This window comes from Aulonocara stuartgranti (assembly GCF_965226115.1).
Source record: "Aulonocara stuartgranti genome assembly, chromosome: 22".
Lineage (NCBI taxonomy): Eukaryota > Metazoa > Chordata > Actinopteri > Cichliformes > Cichlidae > Aulonocara > Aulonocara stuartgranti.
In genome coordinates, this window is record NC_138957.1 from 2,961,740 (window position 1) to 2,984,458 (window position 22,719).

At 45.3% G+C, this 22,719-nt stretch overlaps 1 protein-coding gene across 1 annotated transcript in view; it reads right to left on the reverse strand.

Annotated features, from left to right (window-relative positions):
- Positions 1-6,212: 6,212 nt before the first annotated feature.
- LOC309698616 (uncharacterized protein) overlaps positions 6,213-22,719 on the reverse strand; it is a gene marked incomplete at its 5' end in the record, with an annotated part of 156,808 nt that continues 140,301 nt past the window's right edge. The window contains one exon of the mRNA XM_082521181.1: positions 6,213-6,487. The remainder of the gene's footprint in view (positions 6,488-22,719) is intronic.

Here is a 22,719-nt window from a genome sequence, read left to right on the forward strand (position 1 = left end):
GGGTGTGTCGTGAGTTTCCCTCGATTTCTGAGTCGACAAGCGCCTTTGTTACTGGGACCAGTAATTTTAAGAAAGGTCCCATCAGAACCCATGAGAAATGCAAGAAATGCATTATTGCTCAGTCTGCAGTATCTTTCCCAGAACAAACACCAATTGCAAAAAACATACCTGAAATAAACCTGAAAAATCTGTTTAGAACAGTGTACTATGTTGCAAAGAGTGAACCACCATTGCAAAGACTGCTAAATTTTGCCAAACTTCAAAAAGCAAATGTCCTAGATCTTGGTTCCACTTACCTCTTGCCCGTGATTTCAGTGGAAATGTCCCATGCATTATGCTTTAATGTATAATATTGTAAAAGAAACAAAACACCAATCAAAAAAAACTGTCCACTTTTTTTTTTTTTGGGCTACTTAAATTTATTTTGGGCTACCAAAAACTGAAGAGTGTTAGGATGCCTGGGTCGTTGACCCAGGGTTTTTGAGGTTATTATATCATTTATCATTTCTAGTCTTTGGTTTCTTTGTTAGAGTTCTTTCTTATGGTTTATGTCTCTGTGCAATCCTTAGTTGCTGTCTCCCCTCTCTGCTATATCCCCGTGTCCAGTCAGTGTCTGTCCTGGTCCCATGTCTCTGTTCCCTCTGTTGTAGTGCCTGCCTGTGAGTCTGTGTCTGTAAGTTCAGTCTGTGTTATGTTTCCTGTTTTATTTTGAAGATCCTTGTCTTATGTTAATGTATCTGGTTTTGCTTCCCCAGTTTCGTTAGGCCTGATTTGCCCCAGCTGTGTTTACCTCCTGTTGCCCATTCCCTGATTGCTCCCTCTGTGTATTTCAGCCCTGTGTTTCAGTTTGTCGGTGTTGTGATCTACCCTTATCTGGCTGTGTGTGCTTTCTGCATAAGTGTATTTTGTATTCCTAGTTTTGTTACCCTTTGGAGTTCAGCATTAAAGCTGTTTTGAGTTCACGTCTGTCCCACTAGGTTTAAATCTGGGACTCTCCACCATTTGACCTTAGAACTGAAGAAGCTTCTCGGATGAGAGGTGAAACGTCTTCAAGCAACTTAAAGAAGTCCAGACGCCTTTCTTTGCAAGCTCCTTTGATTGCAATGACCTGGATGACTGAGAACCTTCACAGACAGTCTGTCTCCGGAGTCTGCACTTTGGGTCCTTTTCCTGCCTGCATACAGCCGTTCCATAACAAAGAGTGTCTGCCCGAAGGGCTACCAGGGATTTTGAAATTTTGCGAGCCGTGAACTATTCACTTTAGCTAAAGTTATTATGCTAGCTAAAGAGTTGGGATACTGTGTAAGACATAAATAAACTTAAAATACAAAGTTTGGACATTCTTTTGCACAATTCCTTACTGTAGGGGTCTCTGCAAGCACACGGGGCTCTGAGAGGGTACAAAATGACAACTTTGGAATTCTACTAGAAACAGTCAATCATATTTGTTTGTCAAAGCTGAATTCAGGATAAACTACGCTAAATTAGTGTTTTTAGCTAACAGCTACAATAAGCACAAAGGTTACTGTACAGCAATCATTTGTTAACAAGATGCTTGTTCTTACACATGTAATACATTTATTCCCAACCTGAAAGTTCATCCGCTGGTCATTCGACATGACGAAGGACTTCCGAGGTCTTAATCCAGCTCCAGCTCAAGATGATGTAGATTGCCGTCAGTAACACTTTCGGTCCGCTGTTAAAAGGGAGTTCTAATAATCTGCGCTTGATTACTCTGGAACCGGAACCGGATGTAAGTCCCAAAAAACTGAATTTTTGAACTGAAATTGAATTGTAGAACTGAATGGTGAGAAGTGAAACTGAAATTATTTGAGAGCTACATTTTTAAAGGATAAAATATAGTTTCAAAGCAAATTTATTCAGTTTCAAAATATAAAATTCAATTTCAACCTGGTGCCAATCATTTTCAAACAAATATGTTGAATTTCAAGTTAGGCTAATTTAAATTCAGTTTTAAAAAGCATTTATTCGAGTTACAATTCAGATTCAAGCTGAACTATTCAAATTTGAATTTAACTTATTCAAATTCATTTTCTGATGGCACAAAGTTCTGCCCATACCAATCACCCAACAGTCTCCATCACCAATATGGTGATGTGATTATTACATAATCGTTGTTGATATGATGATGACCTCTTCTGGTAGCCCAAATAGTTTGTATGGGCTCTTCTGTCTGTATGTTGTTAAAAGTAGTGAAAGACTGGTGACCACTGTCTTACTTAGATTAATGCCCTCAATTAGGTTTACATTGACTGTATGTATGCATTTGGACCAAACCAAAAAATAATGCCAATCTAAAACATTGGTTGGCTGGCTCCCTAACTGCATTTGCTGATGTGTTTATGTTAATATCACCCCACCCCAGTCCGGGAAACAGGGAGAGAGAGAATGCCATGAGGTAGGACAGTGAGCATACATACATTTTGTCATTAAAAAAAACGAACATTATACCATCCTAGGATGACACAAATAAGACCCAATTGTTCTTTATCCATACACTAGTATTTAAACCATAACGGTCTCTGGTGAGCTTTTAGCTAACCTTTTTTAATATGTAACCTTTACTTGACCCGATAATAAAAAGAGCTTAAAAATCCTATGGTTGCTTAGGTAATACAGTTTAACTCTGCACTTAACTGAAATGAACATCTTTAAACCAGATGATTATCCATGTTTTAATTAGGATGATTCCTTTAGGATTTCTTTACACTGAATGTGTAGCTGTTTGAAATGACTGCAAAATTACTGAAAGATATAGTGTATATGTAATATTGCCCCTTTGCCCTTTTCGTTGGATAGGTGGAGTGACATGCATGCTTTTAAAAACACTGGAAAAGAGGTTTACTGAATTAAAATTTTGGCGCTACAGTATAGTAAACAATCCATTAGCTGTAACTGCTAGTCTGTGTTGTTATAATTATGGACTGACCATCAAGCATAGACTCCTGCAGATCACAAAAAGCTGGAAAGCCTTCATGGCCCAAAAAAAAAAAAAAAAAAAAAAAAAGCCCATGGCTGAACACCAACCAAGTAGGGGAGACCGGGGATAGTTGTAACGTGGGTCAGTTGTAACACTTACAATTTCTCCAATCAGGGCTAAGTTTCAAATGATGTGACTCATCCTGTGCATGCCCAATTCAGCTCTGCTATCACATGTGAAAAATCAGCACATTTTGTCAAACACAGACAATTTAACACGAAAAAAAGTAATTTGTATGCCAAAAAGTACGTTTTTCTACTTTATTTCAATTTCTAATAGCATTATCTGCTTTGCAGTTAAACTCATCAAACTTGAATTATGTTATTTGTATGTCTATGGGGATATATTCTGTGTAGGCACACAGCACAAGCATTCTCCACTGCAACCACTGAACATCCAAGGTATGGACATTGAGGCTGTGGACAGCTACAGGTACCTTGGTGTTCATCTGAACAACAGACTGGACTGGACTCATAACTCAGACGCCCTCTACAGGAAAGGGCAGAGCAGGCTGTACCTGCTGCGGAGACTCAGGTCGTTTGGAGTGGAGGGCCCACTCCTGAAGACCTTCTATGACTCTGTTGTGGCTTCTGCTATCTTTTATGGCGTGGTCTGCTGGGGCGGCAGCATCTCTGCTGGGGACAGGAAGAGACTGAACAGGGTGATCCGAAGGGCCAGCTCTGTTCTAGGATGCCCTCTGGACCCAGTGGAGGTGGTGAGTGACAGGAGAACGGCGGCTAAGCTGTCATCCCTGATGGACAACATCTCCCACCCCATGCAGCAGACTGTGACAGCACTGAGCAGCTCCTTCAGTGGGAGACTGCGGCACCCACGGTGTGGGACGGAGAGATTTCGCAGGTCTTTCCTCCCCACTGCTGTCAGACTCCATAATAAAGACTAACTGATCAAGCACACACATCCATACATATGCAATAATACTAAGTGCAATAATCCTTTCTGTCATCGTATTTTTACTCAGTTGTATATAGTATTTGTATTTGTATTCTATTTTTATCTTATTGTATATTTATTTTATTTTATTCTACTGTATATAGTATTTTATTCTATTCTATTCTGTACAGTTGTGTACTGTATTTATTCTTATTGTATTCTAATTTTTGCCTCATAACTTTTGCACTGTCCACTTCCTGCTGTGACAAAACAAATTTCCCACGTGTGGGACTAATAAAGGTTATCTTATCTTATGTCTTTAGTGCTAATGTTTTAGCCGTTGGCTGTAATGTTAGCTAGTTCATGGCTATAGGAGTCTGGGTCAGTTGTAACAGCAACAGTCTGGGTTAGTTGTAACAATAATGTATGTTACAACTTACCACACTATTACTTTAACTTATATTAAACAAGTTGGGGCAACGACATCAGCAGAGAGAGGTTCACTGGTCGCATTTGTATATGCGGTTAATGCCATTGGCAACACAATTCCTCCACTGTTTGTGTTCCCACACATACATTATGCAGAACACTGTGTCAGAGATGGACCAGTAGGAAGTACTGGTAGTGGAAATAAGTCAGGATGGGTGCAAGGAACAGATTTCCTCATCTTTCTGAAGCACTTTGCAAACCACACCAAGGTAAGCCATGATAAAAAGTAATGGAATTGCGATGCTGGTGAACAACTACATTTTTTCAGCTTCATTGTTATGTTCAAAATTGGTGCAAGAGTTGTAGGTTATAATGCCCACTGAGCCAATGAGGCCAAACTCAAGGAAGACCAATCAAAATTAATGAAATATTCAGTTGCAGAAAATTCCAGAATTTGTCTTTTTTGGGGGGTTGGAATATGTTCAAAAGCTAGATTTCTGCATTCTGTCACACACACACACACACACACACACACACAGCTACATAAATGGCTCTAAGTGCATTCATGTGTTGAATAAACAAAGATTACATGTTAATATTTTGTTAGTACCCTTATTTCATTGTGTTACATTTCACCCCGGGATATGTTACAACTAACCCAGACTATGGGGTTAATTGTAACATTTCACTCTTTGTGTTTGAGACCATACCATGCAATGGGTAATTGTGCTGCAGAGAAAATAGCTGCATTATTTAATAGCAGAGACATGTAAATACTTTGCATTACATTTTGAATCCACTACCTTAAAAGAGCTTCAATTTACAGACAGAAATGTCAAAAATGTTACAACTATCCCCGGTCTCCCCTAGTTGGTATAAATCTTCCCCCATCACTGACATACCTACTAAAGAAAGAAATGTGATAATTAATAGCTAACTAGTTTATCTGGTTATAGATTGCATAACAGCAGCACCTGATTTATGATCATGGCCACATTCCTGAGAAAATGCTTTTCTCTGTTTATGCCTGTTAGTATCAGTGTGAATCCAAACCTACTATACAACACACTATGTGTCGGTCCCGAACGAAACAGCTCTTAGAGCCGACTCTTTGAAGTGAACGACGCAAGCGGGCTCGATTTTTGTTTTTGTTTCCCCCCCTCTCTCTCGCACTTTTTTTCCGCTTCACTCCGCACGCGAGCCTTGTGCTTTACGCTGGGCAGAGGAGCGGTAGTTACACTCAGCACAGGAACAGAGCCAGAGGGGGGAGAGAGAGAGAGAGAGAGAGAAAGAGCCAGGGACAACAACGTCTCATTAGAAAGGTATAGTAATCATCCACAACTATTTTCAGCTGTGGATAATAAAGGATTCAGAAGGTTTATTCATGCAGGCCCATATGACAGAGAATGTGCATCTTCTTTTTGTTTTCATATTTTAATTTATATTTAATTGCATTGTGGTTTGCAGTGTTTTGTGTTGTTTCACTTTAAATTTGTTTAAAAGGAAAAAAGCTGAAAATTTAAATAGTTAAAAGTTGAACCGTGAATAGTTTGTTTTTGTATTATATGATTTATTACATTTTATGTGGAGTGAATAAATAAAAGTATATTTACGGTGGCCCCTAGAGACAAAGCGCGTACAAAACAAGACAGAAGTGCTCCAGGATGCTAGGGCGCAGTGTTGAACTTTTGTTACCTAGTGGCTACACAAGCCAGGAAGTACCAACGACCGGATCTGGTGTGTGGTAGTAACAGGTAAACGAACAATTTTTTTTTTTTTTTTAAATTTGAATATATGAGTGCTTGTGTATAAAATACACATGCTTTCAATTGTGTAATTTAAGCGATCTAGGTAGCTCTGTTTTGGAAGTTCAGTTAACGCTACAAATGTGTTTTGGAGTTTGTACGTGCTTTGTCTCGAGGGGCCACCGTAAATATTTATATGTAAACATAAATAAAACCACTTGTTTTTACATTAGTAATTCCTTTTGTGCATAATTTAATTGTTGTTAATAATAAATTCATTAAAGCAACAAAACAAAACTCCCTTTAGTTAGTCGAGCCAAAAGAGCCGAAAAGCCCATCACTACAACACACTGTGTGCAGTAAAAAAAAAAAAAAAAAAAAAAAAAAAAAAAAAAAAAAAAAAGCCAGACTCAAACCAAAACTTCTAAAAAAAAACTTTCTGCCATCTTTAAGACACTTAAATGCAGTAACTATTTCCCAAAGTATAAATACATTTCCATAAATCCCAAGCATATAAGCAGCAAATATGAGTCCAAGAGCTTACCGATAGCCCGTCTAGCTCAAAGTCTTCCTCACAGTGGAAAGCGGATTGTGCTTTGTTTGCTGTCCTCTCAGTATGTCGCACCTGGGTCAAATGACTGCTGCATGCATTTTAAGGTCTACTAGGCATGCCAGCCCATGATTGCTTTAATTTAGCTCACCTGGCGGAGCGGTGCGCACCAGGCCGTGCTTAGTTGTAGATTGCACAAGGTCTAATCAGCGGCCACGCGCAAGCAGCAGCACAGAGCAGGTAGTGGGCAAGAGGAGGAAGAGACGAGTAACAGCCACACCTACTAGGTCAGCGCGACATAGGAAGCATGTAAATTGAGAAGAGTAATGGGCCAAGAATAGTTCCCCGAGGGACCCCAGAAAAGAGTGAGATCCTTGGGGATAGTGTGTCTCTGAAACTAACAGAGAAGGATTGATTAGATAGGTAAGATTTAAACCATTGCAATCCAGTCCCTTTAATACTGGCATATTGTTCCAGCTGAGAGATAAGAATCCTATGATCCACTGTATCAAAAGCAGCACTGACATCCAGTAATATTAAAATGGCGGAATCTCCCGAGTCTATAAAAGTTAAGAGGTCATTAGAAACTTTTAAAAGAGCATTTTCAGTGTTATGATGCATTTTAAAACCAGACTGGAATATTTCACCGATGCTGTGATTATCTAAAAAGGTCTGGAGCTGAAGGAGGACAACTTTCTACAGAACTTTGACAGAAAAGGCAAATCTGCAGATTGGTCTTTAATTTGATAGAACTGTTGGGTCCAGGTTCTGCTTTTTAAGGATAGGTTCTACCACTGCATGTTTAAAGTCAAAGGGAACAGAGCCAGACTAAAGACTGCTATTTACAATGGAAAGCAAACATATACCAACAGTGTCAAACACATCTTTCAGCAATCTAGGTGGAATGCTATGGTAAATGGACTGATTCTTATATAGCGCTTTTCTACTCTCCTGGAGTACTGAAAGCGCTCTACACAATACACCGCATTCACCCATACACACCAGCACTCTATGCTTTGTCAGTGCTTTAACTAACATACACTCATACACATTCATACTCCAATGGATGCATCAGAGAGCAAGTGGGGGTTAGTATCTTGCCCAAGGATATTTGGCATGCAGACTGGGGAAGCCAGGAATCAAACTACCAACCTTTCAAATCAGCAGATGACCTGCTCTACCTCCTGAGCTACAACCACCCCATATCCAAGGAACATTTTGAAGGTTTCAAGTTATTAACTATTTCATTAAGTAATGAAAAGGACACTGGCTGAAAATGATCAAAAACGGCAAACGTTGGAGAGTAAATAGTAGGGTCAATAGTAGGAAGACTAATGTGGGATGTCAACAATTTTGTTAACAAAGAATTTCAGAAGATTTTCGCATTGTTATATTTGCTAACGGATCGATAGTGGGTGGATTAAGAACTGAATTTATAATGCCAAATAAAATACGAGGTTCATGATGACTGTTCAGACTGCTTCCATCAGGAAAGAGGTTCTGCAGCATCCGGTCCCGTACCAGCAGACTGAGAGACAGCTTTTTCCATCAGGCCATCAGACTGCTGAACACGTCATAGACACCTCAGCTTCACTACTGGAACTTCAACATTATGCACTCCACACTGTATATAAATGCCACTTGTTTTGCACATATTCAACTCTGTATATTTTATATATTTTATTATTATTATTTTTTTTTTACTATTTAATTTGTAAAAATGTGTATACACACACACACACACACACACACACACACACACACACACACACAGGAAAATATTTAGTATACACATCCAGAAATGCATACACTAATATATATTGTACATATATTTATTAGTTTCAGGTTGGCCATTCTTGTATTTTGCTCGTTTGTGTTGTTGTGTTTGCACATCTCTGTTGCTTGTGGGGCTCGCACACAAGAATTTCACTCGCATGTGCTGTGCCAGTGTGCCTGCACATGTGATGTGACAATAAAAGTGATTTGATTTGATTATTGGACACAATCTTAGAAAAATTCTTCTGTTTTTGCTGCTTTAACGGCTTTCTGGTAATTTGACAAGGATTCTCTGAGAGTCTCAAACGATACCTGTAATCGGGCTTTTTCCACTTTTGTTCCGCTTTTCTACAGACTTGTGTAACACTGATAAAGCGCTAATGAATTAATACACATCAGGTATTAAGCAGAATATTGGGCTATTGTTAATCAGAAGATTTAAGAATGGCTACTGGAGCTGATTGTCAGTAATTAATAAATACACACAACACAAAATGCTTTTGCTTTTACCATGCATTTCAACAAAAAACAAAGGAAAATAACAAAGAAAGAAAAAGAAAAACTTAAATAATCATTCCTGCTGCAGCGGTTTAGTCAATCAAAAACCCAATTAAGGTGCACAAAGACAACTAAATAATCCTGTAGCTTATATCAAGCAATATAGATTCTCAAATTTAAAAAAAATGTTCCCCCATAAATAACACACATCAGCATCAAAAACACAGGTCCACGCTGAAGAGGGAAAAGTCCATGAATTTTATCTGAGTGTCCATGAGAGATGTCCAAGCACTATTGTCCATAAACGGGGGAATGGTGTGTATGATTGTAGAAATCAGTGTAATTGAAAAATGATTTCAGAGAAAAGGACAGAGCATCGTCTTTGATAACTTCCTACCAGACCAATGGAAGTGGAAGCTTCAATGCAGAACAATTCCTGTTCCTAGCCGTTCGTTGGCTCGCCATCCTTTTTCATATCCAAAAAGGGTCACCTGGCCTGCATTAAATAAACAGAGCCAATAACAAATCACAAGAATATGAAAATGTCAGCCAGTTGAGCTAAATAGAGTTATTCTTGTTCCTGTGTACATAATTCATATATATAAAAATTATATATAAATAAATAAACAATATATTTAGATAGATTTAATTAAAACACTACGACTGCAATATACAGATTGTATACCTTCAAAACATTTGTTATCCAACAAATATCAGTCAACTCAAAACAATCCTTCAAATTGTTTGGACCGGCAGCAGCCAATTAGCGTCAGCTGCTAGCATCACAAACAGTCACTTAAAAGTTCAAACTCACCAATTCCGTTCTGTTCGGTGTATGACAACACTATATGGCTCTTGCTCACAGTAGTCGGTGTCTAAGTCGCATAAGGTTATAGTTGGTGTTGTCAGAGTAAATTGTTAAATGTTGTCATTGTTGTACTTAAGTTTGTAAACCTTGCCTTAAACTGCATGGTTAGATATTCTTCTGTTCCTCATCTATGATGCTGGAGGAGGTAATTAGCTGTAAGTGTTTAACTGCAGGCACATTCCATGTGTGATTCTGGTTTCCTTATCTTGTGAAGGATGTCCACTCCCGGCCATTTAGGGGCTCGCCTATGCTTGCATATGGTGAACCATTAAAGTTAAGCCTTATACAAGTGTGGGGAGATGACCTTTGGATAACTATGTCACAGTCTGGCGAGGGCAGACTGTATGAATTGAGAAAAGGACCCAAAACGCAGACTCCAAGGAACAGGGAACAGGGAACAGAACTTGAAATGTTAACAAAAGGCGAGCCGTTTAATATGGCTGGTAGAAAAGGTACAAACAAAGGGCAAGGCAAACTGAAGCAAAATTAACACAAACCTAAACTGGGGAATCTAAACAAACAATAAGAAAAACTTAGACAAGAAACTTGGAAGCATGGTATGGCATAGGAAACATGGCGTGGACAACAGACGACCTGACAATCACACACTGAAAACAGAGGACTTAAATACACAGCAGGTGATTAGGGGAAGTGGGAACACATGGAGGAACAGCTGACTGACATGAGCCTAATGACAGGACAAGGGAAGTGAAACTAAATACAATGAACAAAGAACACACGACTCCTTCAAAATAAAACAGGAAACATGAGACAGACATGATAATACAAACTTGATAACATAAGACACGCAGCATGAAACACGAAGGTTGAGGGGAAACTTAAATACAAGGGAAGAAAACACAAGGAGTCTAATAACCAAATGAACTTAGATAACCTAATGAACAAAATAAACTCAAACTTAAAACGCTGGGTCAAAAGACCCAGGATCATGACAAACTAGGAAATGTAGTTAAACAGTTGTAAGCATATATTGTGTGGCAGGAAGTCATGTGTACAGACACACACACACACAGTGTTTTAACCTTTTGTGACCATATGGGTGTTACAGTGGGTGGTGTTTGTATTCACTGAATAAAAGGCTGCAGGGAAGGCTGTTTCTTTGAAGTTGGCTCAATGATCCCAACTAAACCGCCACAAGATTGGTTCAGATCTCTAGATTCATGTATGTCCAAATTCCTTTGGAAAAATAAAACCCCACGTATAAGCTTAAAAACACTACAAAAGACCAAGGATAAAGGAGGACTAGAACTGCCTAACTTTCAGCACTACTTCTTAGCCAACAGGCTTCAGTTTATCTCAGGATGGCTAAAACACACCCTCTTAGATGAACCTTGGCTAGATGTAGAACAAGCACTCTGCAATAATCTAGAGATCTCAGACCTACCATTTATCAGCTCAAACATCCAACGACATGAATGCTTTAAAAGCATCAACATCAGCTCTTCTCTGACAGCATGGTGGGAGTTTCTAAAATTGACGGCGTCTTCATTAATCCCATGCAAACGTACACCTATCTGGAACAACCCTGACATATTACAAAACAATAATATGATAAACTTTTCAGATTGGAGTGATAAAGGAATCAAATATTTAGAACATATACTAGAAGGAACAGAATTTATTTCATTTGACGGACTAGTTACACAATATGGGATCAACAAGAAAAGATTTTTAGAATATCAACAAATTAAATCCATAGTAAAAAAGAAATTTAAACCGGGTCAAGTTGAACTACAAACACCACCAAGTGTGGTTCAATTTCTTACTCTTAAACCCCCCAAATTACTATCCAAAATATACAGAATGCTTTCTAAAACGGATGAATCAATATCACTTCCTATTGCAAAATGGGAAGCGGATTTATCAGTTAACTTAGACCTAAACTTCTGGTCTCAGATTTGCTTAAAAACCTTTCATCTAATTAGAAATCCCAGTCTTCAATTAATTCAATACAAAATATTACATAGAGTACACTATACAGGTCATCGGATGTTCAAGATGGGCTTTACGTCTACCAACAACTGCTCACACTGCCAAACCAATTCACCGGACAATTATATCCACGCTCTTTGGTTCTGTCCACCAGTTCAGAAGTTTTGGCGCGAGATATGTGAAGACTTATCGAAGTGTCTGAAATGTAACATTCCAACTTCCCCCTTAGTGTGTTTGTTGGGCAGCTTAGATAATGTCACTTCAGAAAAGAATATCGCCCATATGGTTTTCACTGCCCTATGCATAGCCAAGAAAACAGTCCTCATGAACTGGAAAAATAAAAATAATCTTAATTCTAACCAATATAGAAATTATCTATTAGATTACATTAGTCTTGATACAGCCTCTGCCACCACATCAGATCAATTGCTCTGGGCTCCTTTGATCAGCTCCATCACCTAGTGGGGGTGGGGGGTCATAGTTTGGTCCCGCCTTCACTGTTGTGATTGGTGTGGGGGTAGGGACAGGCTTAGGGCGTCGGGGGGTTCCCCGGAGGCATCTTCCTTGGGGGGCTCAACCCGGGGTAGCGGTCATGTCCGGTTAGGGGCTCTGTTGGCTCTCCGGTGACTGTTTCCTCGCGGCTGCGTGCAGCGGGGCTAGGGGAGGGTCTGTGCTGACGGACGTGGGTTACTGACCTGGTAGCCTGGCTGGCCCTGGGTGGGTCCGGGATGGGCGTGAGGTTCTGGGGGCGCTCCGTCTCTGGGCTGGGACCCGGACTGGGCCTCGGGGGCTTGGGTCCTGGTTGGTGTGTTGCCGGGGTTGTGGGCGGGTGGGTGCATGGGGGCCCAGCCCTGGAGCAGGGTGCCGCCGGTGCGTCGAGCCACCTGGGGGGCTCTTCAACTGGTGGGGGAGATTGTCACATCTTGCAGGAGCTTTCCTCTCCTCAGGAGCTCCCTCTGCAGGAGGGGGAGATACAGGAGAGGTGGAGGAAGATCTCAGCCTGGGTGTTTATTGTCTTATGTAGTCTGGAAGATGAGTGGATGGTGGGGTGGGTGCAGTTTTCTCTGTGGTGGGGTTGGGTGGACTGTCCCGGGCTCTGTGGGGCCGGGCGGCGCTGCTGCACTGGGCCCGGTCTGGATGGGCCTGGGCCCCCTTTCCCTGGCGGGTCGCGGAGTATGGGGGTGCCTACTGGGGTCAGCGGGGGAGCTGGCCCCAGAGAGGGGTCACTTGCCCCTCCCTTCCTTCCCTCCCCATCTCCAGCTGCCTCCCTCTTCCCGCTCCACCACAACCACCCACACATGCAGGGCCTTGGAGTAGGGGTATGTCACCAGGGTGCAGAGGAGGCTACCCCCCCTCTGTCCCCTTCTGGCTGCCTCTGCCTCAATTTTATCCCACAACTTAGACATTCACATTACTCACACTCTCATTACACATACATATAGGATCTTGGGGGTGGGCACGATACACGGAGTCCAAAGTACCATCAGGGTGTACACCCCACCCCTGGCATCGTTGCCCACCTCTCAATTTTAAATACACGTAGACATTGAGGGCTAGCAGGAGGGACCATGCGCTTACCTGCTGCTCTCTGGCAGGTAGCTCCATGCCCTCCTGGGTTTTAAATGCACCTTAGAACACACATGCATCAACATTACAATGAGCGGGTGGAGGGAGGTTTGGAGTCTTCTCTCACCCCCGTTCTCTGCGACCTGCTGGAGCAGGGGGGCTAGGAGGAGGAGTTGGCCGTCTGACTGCGGTCTGGAGTGTGGAGCCTTCCTGCTGCTGCGGAGTCGGGGCGGTCTGCCTCCCCCCACCGCAGGGAAAAGGGAAACACCACCTGGGTCTGGGTGCAGTTCCCCCCTCCAGGGGCGAGGGCACCTAGACCCGGTTTGTAGAGTACGCTTGGGGAGTGTGATCGTGTGTACAACGTCTCTTTATGTCTGTCTCCACGTTGGTTGAGTGTGGAGTAAGTGCATATGAGAGCATGAGGGTGGGAATGGATGTTTGTATCTGTGTGTGCCTGTATGTCTGTGTCTATATGTCAGGTTGGGTGTCAGGCGTCACCTCTCTGGGGACATCTCAGGCCCTCCAAGGTTTGGAGGCCTATCTCCCCCCACCACCACTTCCCCTGCCAGTGGCGGACCCCCTCAGACATCGGTGCGTTGGTGGTTCTTTGTGTCCGGGGATGGGCGTCCAGGTACACACCGGCTCACTCCTTGGCGGCCGCTTATCGGGGCCTGGAGCCTGGGGCTCGCTCGGGCCACTTCGGAGGTGGGGTGCCCCCGGCCTCTCGGCCTGGGGCACGGTCACTCAGGCGCAGCTGGCTGCCGGCGGAGCTCACGGGCGCGTCACTGCAACTCCCCCTGGCTTCTGCTCCGCGGCTGCTGAGTGAGCCCTCATCTGGGACTCTCCTCAGCTCTTTCTGGGACAGTGGCGCGGCTGCCCCTCTGTTGGTCTTCCTTGGTCTCTTGTGTTCTGGGGGCCTCTGGATGTCTGGAGTTTTGATCTCCTCCACACCTGCTTCACGCCCTGGAGGACGGGGCTGTGGCCCCCCCACACCCTCTAGCAGATTATTACATGAAGGAACCTTTTAAAAAAACAAAAAACAAGCGCGTCCATGCTCACAGGTGTACACACAGGTGATCACACCCACAAACTACACCCTTTTTGGCTCCTACCTCAAAGCACACTGTGTTCTGTTGATCTTATGTGCTGCACAATAATGTTTAATATTTAGTATTTACTGTCATATTCCCATATATCATTGTGATGTTGTTTATTCTATTACACTTGTTCTCTTCTGCTTGCTTTCTTTTTTCTTTCTCAGCAGGTGATCCAGGTGATTGATATATGCATTTTTTTTCTCTGCCCGTTCTGTTGGTTTTTGTCTTTTGCCCTTCTCCCCCGTCCCTCTTCTCAGCTGTTTCTCTTTCCCTCTTTCTTTCTCCCCTTCTTTCCCCCAGTCAAGTCTGTCCCGTATTCAGTAAGTGAAAATAAAATAAACAATAAAAGGTGAATCAAATGGACCATTACGGCAAGGCTGGGATGGTCAGTTTGGTAAAGTAAATCCGTTGGGCATCTTTCTTTGCCTTTAGACAACAATTCTGATGGCAAAAGAGCCAAACGGGACAGGCCAAAAAAAAAAAAAAAAAGAAGTTGGCTGGGAAACAGGTGAGGAGAATTCAGCTCCAAGAGCCTGGTTCCGACCAGCCTTCCCTTGCTAGGAAATAAAAACCAGTTAAGTTGTTGTCGTGCCTGTATTTAGGCACATCTGATTTGATGGACTGACCAAAGAGAGGAAACTCAAATACTACAGGCATGTGGTCAGAAAAATTAATACTACAGATTTCAATGTCAAGACGTGACAGGCCACAAGATACTGTAGTACCAAATCCAAAGTATGAACACATTCATGTAGTGGGCCATTGACTGACTGAACAAGATTAAAAAAGTCTATCAGATTTAAAAAGTCATTTGCCGGCGGAGTGTTTGGGCAGCAAACGTGAATGTTAAAACCCCCCACAATTAAAACACTGTTATAGCTTGGTAAAATTCTTGTCAAGAATTCAGAAAAGTCTTGTATGAAGACCTTATTATATTTCAGAGGTTGATACACTAGCGTATGTCTGTGAAGGTTCTCAGTCATCCAGGTCATCGTAGTCAAAGGAGCTTGCAAAGAAAAGCGTCTGGACTTCTTTAACTGGACTTCTGGACTCTGGCTGATTGGGACCCACACCCAGTCTCACACCTTGGCTCAGGCGATTAGAGGATCATCAGGGGTCCTTTTGTCCCTCTGTGGGGGGTTACTCGCACTAGGTTTATATCTGGGACTCTCCACCATTTGACCTTAGAACTGAAGAAGCTTCTTGGATGAGAGGTGAAACGTCTTCAAGTAACTTAAAGAAGTCCAGACGCTTTTCTTTGCAAGCTCCTTTGATACACTAGCGCACATAGCACTGGAGTAGACAAACAAATTTCAAATAATTGCAGTTCAAAGCTGTCGTAGGTGTCTGCTGTTAACTGACGACAGTTGAAGCAGTTTTTATAAACAGTGGCTAATCCTCCACCCTGATCTGCAATTCGGGGTGAACTGAGGTAGTAGCAATCTGCACTCACCCAAGTTGAGCCAAGTTTCAGTCACCAGGAGAAAGTCTAAATTACAAGCGGTGAAAAAGTCATTCAGGATGAAGGTTTTGTTAGCCAACAACCTGGCGTTAACCAGGGCCAGTAGTGTTCACAGCTGGCTTGGATGATCGACGTAGAGCGCGAAGATTCTAGTAATCCACTTCACCCCTGCAAATATATAAAATATGTGTATATATGGTATATTTCTGCTCACATTCTGTAACTTCTGTCGGTGCTGTGCTATTGGAAAAACGAATTTCCCGGACGAACCCACCTGAGGGATTAATAAAGTTTTATCTAATCTCTATCTAATCTAATCTAATGTGGGGAAGGACACTGTGGATGCTGGATATCTTGAAGTGGAGTTACTAGTGCAATCCAACGAGGTTCTGATTCCAGGGAACGCCAGGAGATGAACTTGCTGTCCGAGGCAAAGTTCTTTAGAAGAGCATGAGGATTAGTTAACGGGAATACTGCCATGTAAGTAGCGAAGCAGTTTCTGAGTTTTACCAGTATTCCACTCCGTTTTCCTCGCCCTCTCTAGCATTTCTTCCTGAGGGGAAGGCTAGGTGGATAACAGCGGAGAAACAGTGGTACAGTTTCTACCACAGGTGGGACTCGGTAATCCTCGCCTCCTGGGGCCATATGATACTGCTCATCAACAGTGGCTTGGACATTTAATATTGATTGGAAATCATACACAAAAAGAGCAGACATTGTTGAGAAAAACAGATATAAACAGGGTTAGTAGAATCAAAACAGGTAACAGCTGATGGTGAGCCACACACACAGGCGCCATTTTGAAATCTGATTTAATTTTCCCTATAAATAAAGTAACAGCTTATGTAATGTTTTTTTTGGTCAACCTCAGCTCAAACTGAATGACTTGACATGAACAATATCTTATTTGCAGATCTGAGCTAATTCAAGCTGATATATTTAATTTATCCAGTTTTTTCTAGAACAATTGGGTAAGTAAGCAGATTTTGGATGACAGTGAAAAACCTCAGACAGCTTATAACATAAAACTTAACTTCTTAGTCAGCTGAAGGAGATGAAAACCAGGAGGGCCACAGGTTCGGATGGAATCAGCTCCAGACTACTGAGGGACTGTGCAGGTCAACTCTGTGAGGCTATCACATACATCTTTAACCTCAGTCTAAGTTTGGAGAGGGTCCCCATTCTGTGGAAGACCTCATGCGTGGTACCGGTCCCAAAGACAACTGACCCCAAGGAGCCAAACCACTTCAGACCTTTTGCACTGACTTCACACCTGATGAAGACCATGGAGACGATCATACTCCACCACCTTCACCCACTAGTTGGGAGACATCTAGGCCCACTGCAGTTTGCCTACCATTGGTATGGATGTCATCTACCTGCTGCATCATAACATGGACACTTGTCATCTCCAGAAGTTCTCAGACGACACCGCCATCGCGGTCAGAGGGAAATAAACTGGAATACAGGGGGGTGCTCAGTGACTTCATCAGCTGATGTGAACAGAACCATCTTCACATCAATGCCAGCAAGACAAAGGAGCTGGTGATTTACTTCAGCAAGAAGCCACCCCCTATTACACCAGTGAACATCCAGGGTTTGGACATTTTTATTTATTTTTTTGCAGTCTAGAAAGAAAAAAGGATGGCGTTGGTGTGTATGGCTGGCCGTCTTCGACTCTGCTTTCGACTCTGCTTTCAACCCCTCCTTTTTGATCTCTGTTTAATTTTCCTTATCCTCCTGATCTGCTCTCCAAGTGGCAATGCACTAATTACCTACGATCGGCAAACACTTTTGAATCTTCGATCTTTTCACCACTATGGACCGGAACCATGTTGGAATATAGGTGATGCTACTTCGCCCTGGATGGATTTTTCCACCAGCATACACGTCTTGCCTCTACCCTTCCCGTACAAGAAATGCATCAGGAAGCGGGGTAAACGGAGTGGTATTCGTGTATGTTTTAAGGCTAACCTCAAAGCATGGGCTGTGGCTAATCTACATGCTACTATGGATATCCTGCTACATCCTCCCACTTCCCAGGACCGATTCTCTGTTAGATCGGTCACCCATCGATGGATCCGACCCGTCGGACAACAGGTTAACTCTGCCTTCCCTGTGGCCTGCCTGCCTAGCCGGACCTGGATAAGGACTTTTCGAGGTGGCGTACACTGCAGCAACCTAAGCCGATTGAGCCGCGTTCCAAATAAAAACACGGCGCCCTTGACCCAGATGGCACTGCTAAACGTGAGGTCGCTGGTGAATAAGACTTTCATTCAGAATGATTTTTTCCTCACCTCTGGGCTGGACGCGTTGTTTCTGACAGAGACCTGGATTCGCCCTGGTGAGTCGCTATCCTTCTCTGAGCTACTGTGTCTTTTTTAGTTCACCCAGACCCACTGGTAAAGGTGGAGGTCTAGCCTCGGTTATTAAACATAAACTTAATGTGCGGCATCTGCCATCCCCTACCTACCCCAGTTTTGAAGTTCAAGTTTTGGAACTGGCTGGACACCTGCTAGGTGGTCTACCGACCACCGAAATACAATAAGACTTTTATTGCTGACTTTGCTGTTCTTTTAGGATCTCTCCTCTTAAGCTATGGCTGTGCTCTTATTATTGGTGATTTTAACATTCATATCTGCTGCAAGGATGATCCATTAGCCAAGGATTTTCTCGCTCTTATTGACTCTTTTAGCCTGTTTCAGTGGGTAAACGAACCTACCCATTATAAAGGCCATACTCTTGATTTGGTTCTTTCGTGTGGCCTGGATGTTTGTATTAAGAACATTGACAATATTGGCATTTCTGACCATTTCCCAGTTTTGTTTGAAGTTGATCTATGCAAATTAAAGCTTCACTCTGATGGTCCCCGATGCCTGTTGCGCATAATCAACCCCGATACCATGGTTAACTTCTCTGCAGCCTTTGCTTACTCTGCAGAATCTGTAATTGACTGTTCTATATCTCTTACGACTGATGATTATGCTAATTCTCTGATATCTACATGCTCTCATATTCTTGAGGCCGTTGTCCCTGTTAAGGTGAAATGTCCCAGAAGTCACTCTCAAATTTGGTTAAATGACACTATATGTGCCTTACATCGTGCTTGCTGTCGAGCCGAGAGGAGATGGAAGAAAGACAGGCTCCAAGTTTCCTTTGACATACTACGTTTGAGCCGCTCGGAATTTCAAAATGCTGCTAAAATGGCTAAAGCAACTCTTCTATTGGACATTATTGCTACCAATGCTCACAACCCCTGAATGTTATTTAAAATCTTTAATTCAGTGGTAAATCCTTGTCCCGAGGTGCTGTGGGCGGCCCCCTCAACTCTCTGTGAACAATTTTTAAATTACTTCACGGATAAAATTAGATCTTTAAAAGCCTTACATCCCTTAGTGAGGAGCCCTCCCCCTACCTCAGGATGCCCATCGACTTTTCATCAGTTTGAGCTGGTGTCACTTCCCACACTTAAGCGTATAATTGATCAACTGAGAAATGCTGACTCTGTCCTTGATATCTGTCACGGCCGGGCGGATTACACGCAGTAATTCGGCGTGCCCGTGTGGCGTGCTGGCTAGACCCAAGCGCGGCGAAGGCTAGCGGTGGGTTTGGAGCAGACACGCAGTTATTCTAGTAATGACCAGTGCACGAAGCGTGGCTTCGGAACGGTCGTTACAGACAGCGAGCGAGCGGAGCCGGGAAGAGAAAAAGGATTGAAAGGGATTGTAACTCACAGTTGCTGAATCAGGCGGAGACTGACGTCGGCAGAGTTTCGGAGCTCCTGACACGAAGATACTGATGTCTGAGCGGCGAACAGGTGGGTGGCGTCTCTCTTTTAACCCCGGCCCCGTGATCAGCTGATCACAGCCGATCACCGGCTGACAGGACCCCCCCCCCGAGGACCGGCACCCGACGGGCCAGGACGGCGGCGACGGAAATCCGAGATGAGGGAAGGATCCAAGATGAAGCGGGACGGCACCCAGGAGCGCTCATCAGGGCCGTAGCCAGCCCAGTCCACCAAATACTGGACCCCCCGGCCCCGGGGACGGGAGTCCAAGATCCGACGGACAGCGTAGACAGGACCCCCATCGACGATCCTGGGCGGGGGCGGGGCCCGGGAGGGGGGCGCCAGTGGGGAAGCGACGTGCCGCTTAAGCTGCGAGACGTGGAAAACCGGATGGACCTTCATGGCGGGCGGAAGCCGGAGACGGTAAGCCACGGGGTTGAGCCGGGCGGTGACTTCATACGGGCCGACGAACCGGGGAGCGAGCTTCTTGGACTCACCGCGCAGCCGTAGGTGCTTAGTGGAGAGCCAGACGCGGTCCCCCGGCCGGAAGGGGTGACCCGGGCGGTGGCGGCGACGATGCTGCCGGGTGTACAGAGCGTTGGCCCGGGAAATGGCAGCCCGCGCCTTGATCCAGGCCTGGCGACAGCGGCGGACCATCCGTTCAGCAGCCGGCACGTCGACCTCCGCTTCCTGATGGCTGAAGATAGGAGGTTGAAATCCATGACAGACCTCAAAGGGCGAGAGACCGGTGGCGGAAGAGATGTGAAGGTTATGAGACAACTCAGCCCACACCAGGTAACGAGGCCATAGCGACGGTTGGGCGGAGACGAAGCACCGTAAGAAGCGCCCCAACTGTTGATTGGTCCGTTCAACCTGCCCATTGGTCTGAGGGTGATAGCCGGACGAGAGACTGGGAGACGCTCCAATCAGGCGGCAGAAGGCCTTCCAGAACCTGGCGGTGAACTGCGGCCCCCGATCGGAGACTATGTCCTTGGGGAATCCGTGAAGCCGGACGACATGGTCCAGGAGGAGCTCGGCCGTCCGTTTGGCGGAGGGGAGGCCGGCCAGGGCGACCAGGTGCACCGCCTTAGAAAACCGGTCCACAAAGGTGAGGATGGTGTCAAGACCGTCCACAGATGGAAGGCCGGTAACAAAGTCAAGGCCGACATGGGACCAGGGACGTCTCGGCACCGGGAGAGGGTGAAGGTCGCCAGCGGGCGGCTGGGTGGAGGACTTGGCCCGAGCACAGGTGTCACAGGCGGAAACGAAGTCACGGACGTCCCGAGTCATGGAGGGCCACCAGAAGGCACGACGGAGGAGCTGGAGGGTTCTGTCGGGCCCTGGGTGACCAGAGAGCGGGGAGGAGTGAGCCCAGAGCAAGGCCTCCTGACGGCACCGGGATGGCACATAGAGCCGCCCAGCTGGGGTCTCCGGCGGAGGCGGTTCGGCGGTCAGGGCATCCCGGATAGAGTCCTCCAAGGGCCACCGAAGGGGGGCAGCGAAACAATGAGACGGTAGGATAGGTCCAGGGTCTGACGTGAAGTCGTCCTGGGCGAACTGCCTGGAGAGGGCGTCTGCCTTGGTGTTCTTGGAGCCAGGGCGGTAGGCGAGGTGGAAGTTGTACGGTTCGAAGAATAAGGCCCAACGGGCCTGCCTTGGGTTGAGCTGCTTGGCAGAACGAATATGGATCAGGTTCTGGTGATCAGTCCAGATCAGAAATGGTTCTTTCGCTCCCAGGAGCCAATGCCGCCATTCTTCCAAGGCCCACTTGATGGCCAGGAGTTCCCGGTCGCCGACACCATACCGTCGCTGCGTGTCAGAGAACTTCCTTGAAAAATAGCAGCACGGGTGAAGTTTTCCATCCGGGCCATGTTGAGAGAGGACGGCGCCAGCGCCAACATCGGAGGCATCCACCTCCACCACAAAATCTCCGGCAGGATCAGGGTGGAGCAGGACGGGAGCTGTAGCAAACCGACGGATAAGGTCTCGGAAGGCCAGTTTCGCACCAGGGGGGAGGCAGAAGGGCCTGGGCAGGTTAGCTGGTTTAGTGAGGGATGTCAGTGGCGCGACAATGGTGCTGAAATTGCGGATAAAGCGCCGATAAAAATTGGCAAAGCCCAGGAAGCTCTGTAGCTGCTTAAGGCTGGAAGGCTGAGGCCACTGGGTCACGGCTTGGAGCTTTTGCGGGTCCATGGTCAGGCCATTGGAGGAGATGGTGAAGCCCAGGAAGGTAGTGGACCGTTGATGGAAGGCACACTTTTCCAGTTTGCAGAACAGCTGGTACTCGAGCAGCCTGCTTAGCACGGCCCGCACATGGCGAATATGGTCCACTTCGGTGCGGGAGTAGATCAGGATGTCATCCAGATAGGCAAACACCCATCGGCCCAGCATGTCCCGCAAGACATCGTTGATCAGGTGTTGGAAGACAGCAGGGCTGTTGCAGAGGCCGAAGGGCATCACCAGATACTCCCAGTGCCCGTTAGGGGTGATGAAGGCCGTCTTCCATTCGTCCCCTTCTCTAATCCGCACCAAATTGTAAGCGCTGCGTAGGTCTAGTTTGGTGAAGATGCAGGCCTGGGAGAGGGAATCGAGCGCGGTGGATAGCAGAGGAAGAGGATGGCGGTTCTTAACAGTGATTTTATTCAAGCCTCGGTAGTCTATACAGGGGCGAAGCCCGCCGTCTTTCTTCTTTACAAAGAAGAACCCCGCAGCTGCAGGGGAGGTAGAAGGGCGAATGAAGCCCTGTTGGAGAGCCTCAGCGACGTACTCCTCCATGGCTTTGTTCTCTGCGGTTGACAGAGAGAACAGGCGACCACGAGGAGGGACTGCTCCCGGGAGGAGCTCGATGGCCATGTCGTAGGAGCGATGAGGAGGGAGAGTGGAGGCTCGCCTCTTACTGAAGACCTCGGACAGGTCATGGTAAGCCGGAGGGATCCTATCCAGATCGACGGGCTCCGGGGGTGACGCCTCTTCTGACTTTGAGTCCTGTCCAGTCCGGAGGAGAAGGCAGCGGCGTGAACACCGGGGACCCCAGTCCAGGATCTGGCAGGAAGACCAGGAGACGTGGGGGTCATGTCGACGGAACCAGGGGTATCC